Below are 15052 nucleotides of genomic sequence, written 5' to 3'. Positions count from 1 at the left end.
AATATAAGCACTTAAATGAGGGCAACAGATGCTGAAATGCACAAGATAAGCTTTCACAAGCTTTAAAACATGTCTATTCCAGTAATTAGCAGTTATTTTTTAAAATTTCCAAAATTATCATTCCAACTAAAAACTTGATCACTTGCACTGCTGTTGATTCCCAGAACATTTCCTGTGAGAAGTAAAGAGCTGAATTGGCAGCTGAGTGGAAAGCACACAGTACTAAAATTCTTATAGCCTTAGAGTACCTAGCCAAGAGCGTTTGCCTGGGGACTATTACATCATTTCATGCTTGATTTATAGCAGATTAAGGTGACAGTGGAAAAAAACCCAAATGAAACCAAAACTCCAACAAAAAAAACACCATGGTACAGAAAGAGAAACCAAAGACATAGCATTTGTTTTTTTCTCCAAATGAATGGTTATATCAGTGTTCAGTGGGAGACAGTATTAGGTGTGGATGAAAGAAGAAAGTTATTTTCCTGGTTTTCCTCAGTTTCAGTTTGAGAAATGTAGCATGGTATATTAGTTTCTTTGACTGCTGAAACAAAATGTCATAAACCGGAGGCTTAAAACAAACAGAAATTTATTATTTCACAGTTTTGGAGGCTAGAAGCCCAAAATCAAGGTATTGGGAGTGCCATCCTCTCTCCAAAGCCTCTAGGGAAGCTTTCTTCCTTGCCTCTTTTAGTTTCTGGTAGCCCCGAGTGTTCCTTGGCTGTACATGTATGACTCCAGTCTCTGCCTCCCTTTCACATGGTGGTTCTTTCTGTGTTGTCTCTGTCTTCTATACTCTTCAGGACTCTGGTCTGTTGGATTAGGGTCCACCCTAATGACCTCATTTTAACCTAATTACAAACAAAGACCCCATTTCTATATGTCACAGGTACAGGAGATTAGGACTTAAACATAACTTTTGGGGGAACAGAATTCACCTTGTAACAATGGATTCAAGTGTGATCAATTATTAATAACAGTCATTTAAAATATATGGCATTTGCCTAAGTCTGATAAGACTGATTCAGTAGACTTTAAAGCACCTCATAGTCATTCAATTCGAATAATCTCAACAGTAGTCAAAAAAGACATAGGTGACTTAAAAGCATTTTTTTTTCAGGTAAAAAATTTTAGACATAGGTCACTGTGATAGATCTTAGGTCTCAAAGAGAACTGAGAGGACAGAAACGTCGATAAAGCAAGACTACCTGAAAGAAGGAGCTCTCTTAGCACCAGGTGCCCCTGTGAGGAGGGAAACACTGGTTTTCCCTGTGGCTAATTCTCATGATGTAGAGATAAAGGAGCACAGGCTCAAAACCTTAGGAAGAGAAGGCATCAAAGGAAAGAAAAAGAGGAAAAAAAGATGTAGTTAAAGATGAATTATAGATGTTGGAGGTATGTAACCAGTTAGGAGTGAAAGTTAAAATGGAGAACTATGTCACTTATCATTTTCTGGTTCATTTATATATTTCATAGGTAAAACTGAAATTCAGAGTATTTAACTGCATTATTAAGATGCTTTAATATCAAATCAAATCTTCCTTTGGTCAGTAGTGTAAGTAGAATGGAGTGACCACAACATTACTGTGGCTGGCCCAGAAAACTCACAAAGTTATTAAGTTACAGAGAAAGTAGAGTGAAGCGATTGAGAAAAGAAAACTAAACAGTAGTGATAGGAGGTATCTTTATTTTCTGCTAACCCATGGATTGATTCTGTGTAATGTCTTAGATTGTGACTAATACTTATATAGTTATGCTTGACTTTATGATTGAAGATAGAATTCCAAAATTGCTTGGTAAATTTGATTTTTAAATGACATGCAGTTCGGCACAGGGAATATAGCCAATGTTTTATAATAACTATAAATGGAGTATTATCTACAAAAATTTTGAATCACAAAGAAAGAAATGAAAGGTATCATATGACCAAAAAAAAAAAAACCACATACATTTTCCCTGTTGTAATTTGAGTGTTGGTTGTTTTTTTTTTTTTTTTAATATTTTCTTCTTATCAGTCTACTATAATCCAGGTTATTTCATGGTGAATACTCTGACTCTACCAGATCTGGTAAAAGTTAAAAGGAGAAATTTGTCATAAGGAAGTTTCAAGATACCAGATACAGGAAGTTTCTTTGGGCCGTGTAAGGAAGAGGAAGCCGAAAACCTAAGAGAATTCATTCTTGGTACACTGTCTTTTTTTCTCCCAAAGCAAGTCAGCTTTCTGTGCAACTCCACATACATGAATACAGAAGAAATCTTACAACTTTAGAGCATGGGTAACTTACTCTAAAAGAACAAATAAATCTGAGCAACTGTCTTTGAATCCTAGTTCCAAATTCCTCAGGAGGGAGACCATGAATGATTCAGTTTGACTCATGGTGTAATCAAGTTATGGGGGACAGGGTCACAAACCATAAAACAGGGGCTACAGGCTGACTACTCTGGGTGTAGAGGAAATTTCTCAATGAAAGAGGGCAAAATCCTTAATCTAAATAAGGACACAGGAATTAGCACTCTATAAACTAATAATTTTCCAATGAGTCAACTCTTCGCATGAGGTGCCAAAGTATTGGAGTTTCAGCTTTAGCATCATTCCTTCCAAAGAAATCCCAGGGCTGATCTCCTTCAGAATGGACTGGTTGGATCTCCTTCAGAATGGACTGGTTGGATCTCCTTGCAGTCGAAGGGACTCTCAAGAGTCCTCTCCAACACCAAAGTTCAAGCTGGGAGGGTTTGGGGGCAGGAGGAGAAGGGGACAACAGAGGATGAGATGGCTGGATGGCATCACTGACTTGATGGACGTGAGTCTGAGTGAACTCTGGGAGTTGGTGATGGACAGGGAGGCCTGGCGTGCTGCGATTCGTGGGGTTGCAAAGAGTCAGACACGACTGAGTGACTGAAATGAACTGAACTGAACTGAAACTAATAATTGTTTCCCAGGTGGCTCAGTGGTAAAGAATCCACCTGCTAAGCAGGAGATGTGGGTTCAGTCTCTGGATGACAAAGATCTCCTGGAGAAGGAAATGGCAACCCAGGTATTCTTGCTTGGGGAATAACATGGACAGGAGAGCCTTGCAGGCTACAGTCCATGGGGTTGCAATAGAGGCAGACACAATTTAGTGACTAAACAACAACAAACTAATAATTAGGCCGGGGATTTCTATTCTTAAGGGTGAATGTTGGTATGGCTCTTTTTATAAAGAAACATATTTTTAGTGAATTGGTACTACAAATGTTTTAAGTTAAAATTTTATTGTAAAGTAGAGCATAATTCGGAGAAGGAAATGGCAACCCACTCCAGTATTCTTGTCTAGAGAGTCCTGTGGACAGAGGAGCTTGGTGGGCTGCCGTCTATGGGGTCACACAGAGTCGGACACGACTGAAGCGACTTAGCAGCAGCAGCAGAATTATATAATAGATGCTTTGTAAAATAATCATCTTTACCTGAAGGAGGTTATTAATTCCTGGCTTACAGATGGGGAAATTAGTTTTTATGCACCAATATTAAACTTATCCAGTTATCTCAAGAGGGACCTGCTTGCCAGGAACACCTTTTTCTTTGAGACTATAATGAAGGATGAAAGGATTGATTTAGAGATAGAGATATAATTAAATGCAGAGGAAATTTTGAAAAAAAAATTTGCCATATCCAGCCAGACTTTGAAATGAATTGTCCTAAAATATATGAATAATTCAAAGTAAAACAGCATTGCTTGCTTGTCTGTCTACCTGATTCACACTTCCTGACTTTGTCTTTTGGCATATATTACTAGACCTGGGATAAATCAGCCTCTCTCCATAGCTCTTTTCTTGATACCTTCAGAAGAGTAAATCTCTATCCTGGAAGGAAACAAACTAATTTGTGGATTTATCCCCAGTCTTTTGCTTGGGCCTGTTTCCTGTTCCAAGGGGAATAACTTTCCTATATCTTTTTCTGCTCTTAAGAGTGTTTTCATTATTTCATCAGTTAATGGCATAATTTATTTTTATACAAATGCAGATCTTTGCGTTTATCTCTATTACAACTCAGCCCTTATCATTCTTGCCCACACAGTTCCATGTCATGCAATAAAGTGTGACAAATGCTTCAGGATTACTGAGAAAATCCAACATTTTGGCGATATATATAACTTGTCCCTATCAAAACCATAATAGGCATTTAATAACTGTGCTAAGGGTTTAAAGTATTTTTTCATCTAATCTTCAAAACAACTCTTCAATCAAGATATTCTTATCCTCATTATACTGATGAGGAAATGGAAGCTTGGAAAATTTAAATGACTTCCTTGGTGAAAAGAGTAGTTCAAACCTGGGTCAGCCAGATTCCCTGAACCATGGATTTCTAACCTTTGCATCAAAACCACTTAAGGACTTTGTCGTTGTTCAGTTTCTCAGTTGTGTCTGACTCCTTGCAATCCCCTTGAACTGCAGCACGCCAGGCTTCCTGTCCTTTTCTATCTCCCAGAGTTTGCTCAAACTCATGTCCATTTAGTTGGTGATGCCATCCAACCATTTCATCCTCTGTCACCCCCTTCTCCTTTTGCCCTCAATCTTTCCCAGCATCAGGGTCTTTTCCAATGAGTTAGCTCTTCGCATCAGATGGCCAAAGTATTGGAGCTTCAGCTTCAGTACCAGTCCTTCTGATGAATATTCAGGGCTGATTTCCTTTAGGATCGACTGGTTTGATGTCCGTGCTGTCCAAGGGACTCTCAAAAGTCTTCTCCAGCACTGCAGTTGGAAAGCATCAATTTTTCAGTGCTCAGCCTTTGTTACGGTATAAAAAGAAGTAAATGCCAAAGCTCCATCTCACACGTACTGTCAGCCTTGTTGCAGGCTTGGGTTGAGGAGTGACAGTCAAGAACCAGTGCCAACGTATTCTATTACAATGGGATAACAGAACTTGTGGCACAATACCCCATACTTGACAATTGACTGCTGGTTTTTACTTCTAGCTATGACCTATAATCAGTTTTGAATCTAAATGTATTATCATCTAACCGAATTCACACTTTTTGTTTTTTCATATTGTGTGAAAGAATGTCTTGAAAGACTTAGATGTCTTGGAATTTTCTTTTGTCATATCAAAGAATAGAGGAAACTTTCTGAAATATTTGCCCTGGGAGCAAATTTCCAGCTATGTCACTACCAGAGATCACATAAAACATTAAAAAGTTGCTACAGAGTGAAAAGAGCTAAACATCCCAGGGTAATATTGGCTTAAAATCATAGTATCTTGGTGAGCAGAGAGGCTTTCACTATCAGAATGACAGTAAGTAAGTCACTTTATCTCTCTGTGTGGGTAGATTGATTTCTCAAGTTTATAAGCCTATGACTAATATAGTTCCCTTGTCAACCCTCTCTTCCCTATCCAAATCACTAATATAAAAAAGAATGCTTTCCCCCACAAGACACCCTCAATATCCACTAGTTCTAAATGGCTTTTCCCTGCAAATAGGCAGTGGACAGTAACAGATACCATGCCTGGTTGAATAAACATATCATTGCAAAATTCAGAAATGTTATTTACTACAATGACTGTATCTGTACTGTTTAGAGTTCTTAAACAGATTTTGTTTTTTTTTTCCCCTCTTAAAGACAATGCTTCCATTTCCACAGTTCAGATACTTTTCATTTTAACTTTTTTTTTTTTTTTTTTTAATTTTATTTTATTTTTAAACTTTACATAACTGTATTAGATTTGCCAAATATCAAAATGAATCCGCCACAGGTATACATGTGTTCCCCATAATGTTAAGGTCACCCTCAGCACTTCATGTTCTTTGTGTGGGTCTGTGTTCTGATTTCTAATCTAGTCAACAATTTTGTTTGCTGGGGGAACTCTCATGATGGTTCCTGCTTATAATTTCAGCCTTAATATTCTAAGCAGATTTTAGATTTGCTGTTGTGTCACAACTCCTATTTCCAATTTCTTTTAGAAACTAAACAGCAACAACAAAGCACTCTCCAGCACATTTTGCTTGTAAGACAGGAGCCATAGGAATGCGATTCCTCAGTATATCCCTTCTTAGGCGAAAACAGGGCTCCAGTTCATTATTTAAAGAAGCCAGTGTGGATTCAAGTCATTTCCTAGCCTGCTATCATTTGCTCAAAGACCTTTTGCAATGGGTCTTATGTAAGAAGAAATGCAGGAGTTGCTTTGGTGAGATTTAAAGGAACAATTAAGTACAAGCTAGACCTGAATTGCAGCATCATTTGTATGGTGAAACAGGGGCTATAAATGTATCTGTTTTTTCAGATTGACAGAAGGCTAATGATGAGTGAAAAAGGCCCGACATAGTTGGATTACAGGCTCCTTCTTTGACCTCACCTCTTACCGTTGCCCCTTTCTTTACTGTTCTTCAGCCACAGTGACCTCTTTCCTGGTCCTTGAACTTGCCAAGCACATTCCCTTCTTAGGGTCTTTGTCTTTGCTACTGTTTCTGCATGAAACCGAGTTCACAGATAGCCACAGGACTGGCTCATTCTCCTTCTTCAGATCTCCACTCAAATGTTACTCTGGGAGGTCTTTCCTGGCCATTCTAACTAAAATAGCACACTGCCTCCCCACTTCCTGCTCCTTTACTTTTCCTAGTGGCAATTATACTCTGGCACGTTATAAATTTAAGGCTTTTTTTTTTTTTGTCGCTTTATCAGAATCAAGCTCCAGTAGGGCAAGGGGTATGTGGGTTGTGTTCACATAGCATCTTTGGGGTCCTACCAAGAATGGCAAACAGTAGGTGCTCAGTAAATATTTGTTGACCCAATGAATGAGGCTCTTCGGGATGGTGGAAATTGTTTCTCGTTTGCCTGGCACTGCCGCCAGTCCGTAGGCATCTGGGCACCTTATCCCACCCACATTTCTTTCCAGCAGAAGTGACTGGAATCAGACTCCCAGAACTGCACAGGCGCGAAACGCTGCGTTAGGAACGCGTTGCACCAAACCCTCGGCGCGACTTCCCTCGGCCTAGCGACCAGGGCAAGTCTCTCTGTGGTGCCAGGTTGTGCGCAGGGGAGCCCCTACCCGGCCAGGCTGACTCACTCCCAGCCGCCTCCACGGCGGGCGGCGGCCACGCACACGCCCATCTGCGGAGGGCCCGGCCCAGCTCAAGTTCCCCGCCCGCTCACGCCCAGGGGCCACCGCGGGAATCTCCGCGCACGCCAGTTTGTTTCCCGAGAAGCCCAGGTTCTGTGTAGCCAGTCGTCGGCCGCCCCCGGCGCGCGTCGGTGAAAGCGCAGCCTGGGTGGAGCGGCGCACGCGCAGTCTGGGGGTGCGCGCCAGGCGCCGGCCCCGCACCAAGGCGGTCTCTGCAGTGAACAAGACGCCAGACCCGAGGCCAACTGGGAGGCTGAGTCGGACGTAAATAGGACGTCCCAGCCAGTGTCGCCTGCGGCGCTGAGAAGACGGTGTGACTCCGGAGAGGGTGGAGACGACGACTGTGACGGGCTTCCCGGTTCCCCAAAGTGGGAGTGGTGTGGGTTGCAGGAAGGAGAGAGGAAGAGAAGCAGGAGCGGGCCGCAACGGCCGACGCTAACGGCCTTCCTGAGCGCTGACAGGCTGGGCCCGCGTCCTGCTCGCTCCACAGTGCGCGCCGCCGCCTCGGGCCCTCGGCCCCTGGGTCCGGACTTGGTGGCAGAGCGTCGGGGCGGAGGGCTTCTGTTGCAGCGCAGGGAAAGGCCAGATCTTCGCCGCCGAGGGATGTGAGTGAGAGCCGAACCCGCACGGGAGGGCCCCCGAGGTCTCAGCCTGGCGGACACTCGGACCTTTGCCTGCTCCAGGGGCTTCGCAGACTGTGGCCAGCCGGAGGCACCGGTAAGAGCAGTCCCCTCGGGTTTGGGGGCGCGTCCTCGTCACCACATCCGTGCGGCGGGTGAGTGTTATTGCTGCCTGGGCTCCAGGTGGAGGGCACCAGTTGTCTCTCTCGTCCTTTCCACCCCGATCTCCCCTTCCCCCCGCTAGTGTCAGTAAACTCGGCAAGAAAATCCTCCTTTTTAGAAGGAAACCTCGGACGGAGTGTCTTGCTGTTGATATTTGCATCCTTATGTGCCTGATACTCCTCCTCCCCTTTACTTATCTCTCTTTAAAATTTTCTAGACATCTGAACAGCCTAGAAAAGAGCATCTATTTCCCCTGGATTTCTGCAGTAGTAACTGCCGCTTTTTTTTTTTCTTTTAGGTTTCGGAAGCAGGCAAGGCAACAAGATGTGATCTGTTTCTCTTCTGCAGAAGAGGCCCTTCCATCCCCTTTCCCCGAAGGTGGGTAAGCGATCCTGACTGCAGTCCTTTTTCTCTGCAGTAAAGACGAGGGTGTCTTGAGGTGTGAGTCCGTGCGTAGGAAGGTTGGAAGCGTGTGTCGACAGGCAGGGCTCATTGTTGCTTACTTCTTTAAAAATGGCAGTGCTGAACTTTGAATGTTGCCCTGGGAGGGTGATTTTGGGCTTTATTGTTATTCTTTAAGAAACAGTCGTTATTTGTTTCTCTGCTGACCGTACATTGTTTTTCTTTGCAGAGAAAACGTCATCCAATACCCTTTCTCCTCAAGCAACCAAAGATTCTTAATCTTTGAGGGAGGAACATTTTCAAGTAATAAGAGATACTTATTGAGAGGACACGTTAGCTGCCCTTGCTGGGGTTTCTGCTACCGCATAGAATGCTTCCTGGACAGTTTTATCTGCTTAAGTTTACTTTGTCGGTTGAATTTACCCATTTTGCTTTCCGGTGGTTATTAATCTGTCCGGAGGAACTCTCTTTTCTCTGAATGAAAGGATAGAGGCAGCTGAGTATGTCATAGAGGGGAGGAGAAATGTGGAGGAGGAAACTGCAAGTGGGAATAAGTGATGACGATTGGTTTTGGTTTCATAATACGTTTGTTGGGCTACTGCAGGTATTCTGATATAACACCCAACGGATATTAAGATGAATAATCAACCTTTTTCCTCCCTTTCCCTTCCCCCTTTACCACTTTGGGTATGAGAATCCCTTGCTCCTGTGTGCGCATATCTTTTAATATGTAACATATCTACAAACTGGATGTGTCCAGCATTTGCCTTAATGTATTTACCTGTACAGGAAAACTACAGTACTTGCTGACTAGATAAGCATACAATGCTTGTTTCTTTCTCTGAGTGTCCTACGTTTGGAGTATTTAGCATGTTTTAGGAACCCATTAAAGAAGAGTTTGCTTCATTTGCTGGTTTTTCCTAGTGATTTGAGACAGGTGTCTCAGGTATAGGAGGGGAACATGCTTTTCTTCTCTACTTCAACTGGCTGTTGCTGAAAGATGGGATGCTTTTTAGACCAAATAGGGAAGGACCTTGACTTTGGGGTCAGATCTGGGTTTGAATTCTGGTGTTCCTGCCTTTTAATAGTGTTATTTAAAATCTCTTTGAGCCTCACTTTCTTATAAGATTGTTGTGGAGTTTGAATAAAATTATGCATGCAAAGTAGTACATTGCTTGATTACTGTGAAAGTCATGGCTATTCTCTTGACTGGGTAGGCAAAGAAAGGATGTTAGAGAAGGGCAGGATGACTGCATAAGGTGATCTGCCAGTGACCAGTGTTTCTTCCTTTTTAGTCTAAAGAGAAAAAGGACTTTTATATCTTGAACTGGTTAAGGGGTCTTAGAGCCTTTTTATGGGGAGGTTTGACCCTTATCATCTCTCCTCACCCCCACTGCCCCCTGCATTTGTGTCGCCCCTACCTACTGTTGTGCTGCCCTCTTGTGGTCAACCGCGTTAATAAGAATTTTCTTTTGCTCCGCTCCCCTTTTTTTTTTTTCCCGTTCTTTCTTTTCTTTTTACGCCCCTTCCCTTTGCTCCCAGTTTCTCAAACTGTGTGCTGGGGTGCCCCAGGGTGCCATTGAACTCAGGCTTGAACTGATAATTTGAGGTAGTTCACAGTTTCAACATTAGATTGACACATTCCTTTCTACAATGTCATGTTTTCGCAAAGCTGTACTTTTAAAGGTTGCTCTGATAAAAAACAACTACTGTATGAAACAGAATACTGGAATGTGATGTTGTCAAGTTTGATTCCAAGTTTGAGAATTTGTACAGTGTCCAACAAACACTAAATTATAAGGACATTAACACTTACGTGGTTTGAAACCACCCCCACTTAAGTATTTCTTTTGGTCTGGGGGTGCTATGAAAAAATTACTGAGTCTAAGGATTCCCTAAATGGAGAAAGTTTGGAAGCCTTTGCCTTAGTTTTTGGTTGGCTTTCTGATAAAAAAAAAAAATTTAATGGAAAAACTGCATTTTTAAATGTTGGTCACTAATTGATTCCCTTTCCCACCGAAGTTATTGATACAATTATTGATACAAAGTTAGTACCAGCTGATCACGGCTTTGTATGTTTACTCTCCTATTTAATATCTTTATAGCTACTATCTAGTTCCTTTATTTCACACTGATCCTATTGCTTGTCATTCTGATTACTTTCTAGTTTCTCCAGTACTGGTTTTCTATTAGTATTTTTGACCATCTCCTTAAACTTTGCCCCAAATGAAAATCATCTTATACCCCTTTGTAATTTCCTGCTCTCTGCTGGCCATACAGGCTTTAAATTAGACATAATCTTTAAACTGCCTCTTTCGTTTATCTCACGTACTAATCCATTCATCATGTCCTATTCATATTTCTTTTGTCATCCATACCTTTGCTTCTCCCACATTTAGTACCTAAATCCCAGGACTCATCCTCAGCCTAGAATATTGGAACTCATATCAACCCCTTTGAATCCAGCATCTCTTCCTTCTATAAATACCACTCTGATACTCCTTTTTGTGGCACTCTCTTGCTCCCAAATCCTCAGTGGCCTCCCACATTCCACCTATTAAGTTGAACTTCTTTTTCCTGGCTTTCAAAATATTCTGTCATCAGTCTCTGCCCTGTTAATTCAGTTTTGTCTAAGGACCTTCGGCAAGCATCCTCTGCTCTAGTATTGCAAGCTGTGTCTCATACTTCCTAAAAACAGCTAAGCTTATTCTGTTTTTTAACTTTCACACGTTTTCCATCCTTCTTCCAGTAAGTCCAGTTCTACACCCTACTGCACGAGTCACTAGGTATGGAATAACTGAGCAGAGCCTCAGTCTCCTCATCTGAAAACTGAGAATTGTACTTTTTCTGTAAGCTTGTAGTGAGAATTAAGAGAGTTGATACATGAAAAACCCTCAGGAATAGGGCCTGGCACATTAAGGACTCCCAGACATAAAGTAAACTCCTTTAGCAATAAACTATTGTCATAATTATACAATGCTCTGAATATAATAAGCTATTATTATTACAACAGTTTATTACCACTGCTGCTAAGTTGAAAGTTCCACTTCATTCGTGAAATTGTTTCTCACTAACTATTGCTTTTTTCCTCTCTTACAGTTCTATAGTTCTTTTAGTCTTAGCATATCATCACATAGTTTAATTATATATCATATTTTGGTTGTTTGATAATTATTTCTCTGTTAGCCACATCTTTTCAAGTTGATTGTGTATGCATTGAGAAACAGAATTTAGATTAAACTCACACACATACAAACCCACAATGCTGAGTACATGCAGAACATTCAAGAAATGCTGTGTATTAAAAAGGAATTTTAGGCCATTACCAGACAAATATTTATTCATATCTACAACGTAAAGTTACTTTGCTATATATCCACAAGAGGTGCAGAAAAATGTAAAGCAGATTCTTTTCCTTGAGGACTTATAATGTAATAGGGGAGATAGGAAAATAATAAAAGTTATATATCTCTGATATCATATAAAGTTGAAGTGAGCAGACAAAGATCCAGAGAAGAGGTAGATCAAAACTGGGCAGAACTTGATTTTACAAAAGAGGAAGGAACTTGTATAGGAAGTTTAAAGGCAAAATAAGCAGGACAGGATCAGAGAACAGTACATAACAAGTTGACTGAAATGAAGGTTTCTGTCGGAGAGTAGAAAGAAATCAGGTGAAAATGTTTGGGATTAGATGGATGGATGTCTTTAAGTGCAGGGTTAGAAGAATATACTTTGATTCATAGGTAATAGACAAGCTTTAAAGGTTTCACAATGAGAAAGAACTTGCTTAAAAAAAGTATTTTAAGAAAATCACAGGGGCACCAGAGCTGGGTAGAGTATGAGATGGAAAGAGAAGTCATAGACCTAGGAAAATCACCTAGGCCTGAGGAAATGAGGATTTGAATTTAGTAAAAATAAGCCTGGAGAGATGTCACACAAGACTTTGTTCTGGACTGGATAAGAAAGGAAGATGTAGTGGGGGGAAGGAGAGGAGTAATTAGAGATGACTGAAGTTTTGATCCACAGTGACAAGAAATTAGAGTGTCGAAACTCTTAAGCTATATGAGAACATGTGCATTAGGAAACCTAGAGAGGTTTAAAAATATGGCCAAAGTTACTTATTTAGTTGGTGACAAAAAAAAGAACAAGGGTTTAATTAATGACTGTACTGACAGAAATAGGTATGAAATATTAGCTAGTTGAAGGGGTACAGACATCTGGGCTTGTAGTTTGGATTTGTTGAGTTTGAGGTGACAGTGAGATAAGCAAGTACAAACATATCACCAGACTGTGGGACAATGTGAATAGAACTTAGTAAAGAAATTTAAGGCTGAAATTGTTGTGCTTAGAGAGAAAAGCAGGGGATCTGAGATTGAGCCTTGGGAGTTGCACATAATTGGAGAGTGAGTGAAAGAAGAGGAATTGGCAAAGGTGACAAGTACAGGGCAGGTAATATGAGAGGCAAGTGAGTGGGAAGGTTAAGAAGGTGTGAGTGGTTATCAAGTTGATCATGGTTGATCACTGCCAAAAAGTGAGAAGAATCAGAATTGAAAAAGGTCTTATAAATGTTTACTGGTGTTTGTCCTAATATAAAACCTAGAAAAGCAGAAGAAAGAAGAAAATTGCTTATGGTTTTCCCATACATAATTAACCACTGCTACTATTTTGTTCTGTCTAGTATAACAACCTTTGGATTTGATTTTTGGTTGATTGACGGAGACTTTTTTTCAAAGCTGTCCATCCCTGGGACTAATGATGAGAATTTTAGACATAATAAAGACCAGAAGGTAGTTTTTGAAAGAGTGTTTGTCATTTATCTGTGTCCTCTCATATTGTACTACATAGGTGCCCATATTTCTTATGGGCATTAGCCCTGCATTTGTGTTATTTGAATGAGTGGACATTAAGTGGTTAGCGTTAAGGCATTTAGTGGTCTGTCAGGGTAGACAAATGACTGTTGGTGCAGTTGTATTGGTAAGATCTGGATAAAATGATAAGGGTATTAATTGCTAAAAGGAAAGAGAAATTCTTATAGATAACTTGGAATACTGAAGGTAGCAAATTTTAGGAGTATTCATATTAGGAGAATTGGAAAGGGTAAAAGTGTTATCTGTTTTTGAAACCTGTATGATGTAGCTACTCTGGAGGTGACTGAGGTAGAGATAGTCCACGGGCTATTTGTTTTGCTTGAATGCATATTTTTATCTTCCCAAGAACATTTTTCTGCCTTCTTTGTGATATCAGTCCTCGAGAATAGGGCATTCATTATTGATTACGAAATTATTTTAGTTTAATAAATTCTGATTATGAAATATAATTCCATTAGGTAATATTTTTATAATATAAAAGGTAGTATAATGTGAGAAAGTATACTGTTTTGGAAATCGGGATCAAAGACTGAGTGCTGTTAATATGGTGTGTGACTTTGAGCAAATCACATAATCTGTGAGTCAATGAGGGAGTTTTTAAAAAATTTAAGAGATAAATGGCTTAAATGTTTGTAACAGAAAAACAGCAGCCTTTTGCCTCTACCCGCTTCTCCCCCCATCTCTTATTCATGTTTGTCAGGAAACCACTTACAAATCTTAAAAGAGTGTCTTCTGGTACTTACCTCTATTTTCTAAATAACACAACCTACCATCAATAGACCCTCTCCACCAGTTCTGTATCTGTGTCTATACTCTGCCCTTTCCCCCCCTTTACAATGTATATGCTATTCAGTGTTCCATCTAAGGTTTCTATTTGGGTAGAAGAACCCATCCCCTTTTACCTTCAAGGACTTTACCATTGTGCTTCTTTCTCTTTTTCTTGCATTCTCCATTTTTTCATCTACTGGATCATTTCCATTAGTATGTATTTTTGTTGCTATTGCTATGACAAACCCATCTGAAAACTTAGTGAAATAAAATAGCTGGTTTATTAGACTCAGATGTTTTGAGTCAGTACTTAAGATCAGGCACATCAGGGATGGTTTGTTTCTACTCTTCAGTGTCTAGGACATCAGTTGGGAAGAGCTGCTGGCGGGGGCAATGTGAAGGCAGAGGACTAGAATCATCTGGAGATATCATCACTCACATGACTGGAAGCTGACACTGGCTGTTTGACTTGAGATCTCATCTCAGGCTCTTCACTGGAGCACGTATCAATACATGTGGCTTGGACGTCCTTAAAACATCGGGGTCTCAGGATACTTGGCTTTCTTACATGACGAGTCAGGGTTTAAAAGTGAGTGTTTCAGTGAACATGGCGAAGGTAGGGTGAGGAATAGACTCTGTTAATCATGTTACTGAACTGGGTTCATTTGCCTGATGTGCAGCGAGACACATGCTGAGATGGTAAGCGTGCAGCAGAGAAAATGTTTACTCACAGGGCACAGCTAAGTGAGAAAACTAGAGAACAAATCTCAAATTTGTCTCCCTAAAGGTGAAGGTTTTGAGATATTTAAGGGATAAAGGAGCAGGGTGGTCTGAGGCATGGGGAAGGGTGATTGGATGCAGGAAAAAGGTATAGTGATTGAAGTTCTCCAAGGAACTGAACTACATGCTTCTTCATGGGGTGCATGTTCAGAAATTGGTGGCATTAGCATGATCTGAGGGTGGAGTTTTTGGCCTTCTGACATCAAAAGGTGATCCATTGGATACTCAGGTAGGTCTAGTTGAATAAGATTGGTGGTCTCAGCTGGTTTGAGCTGGTCAAGATCTAGCTCTGCGTTCCTGAAAACAACTTAAGCAACCATTATTATAGTGATTCATACATCAAAGGTGTTATCTATGAGAAA

The 15052-nt window shown here is 40.7% G+C and overlaps 1 protein-coding gene across 4 annotated transcripts in view; it reads left to right on the top strand.

The window, feature by feature from the left end:
- The first annotated feature begins 7669 nt into the window (after positions 1 to 7669).
- JAK2 (Janus kinase 2) overlaps positions 7670 to 15052 on the top strand; it is a 119774-nt gene continuing 112391 nt past the window's right edge. For 3 of the 4 annotated variants that reach the window (XM_055578156.1, XM_055578159.1, XM_055578158.1), the window contains exons 1-2: positions 7670 to 7807; positions 8171 to 8250. The gene's annotated coding sequence lies outside the window, so the exon portion shown is untranslated. Of the gene's footprint in view, positions 7866 to 8170; positions 8251 to 15052 lie in introns of all 4 variants that reach the window. The other variant, XM_055578157.1, reaches the window with a different exon arrangement.

This window comes from Bubalus kerabau, chromosome 4 (assembly GCF_029407905.1).
Source record: "Bubalus kerabau isolate K-KA32 ecotype Philippines breed swamp buffalo chromosome 4, PCC_UOA_SB_1v2, whole genome shotgun sequence".
NCBI lineage: Eukaryota > Metazoa > Chordata > Mammalia > Artiodactyla > Bovidae > Bubalus > Bubalus kerabau.
The sequence above is the reverse complement of the archived record's forward strand: the minus strand, read 5'-3'. Positions and strand labels throughout refer to the sequence as shown.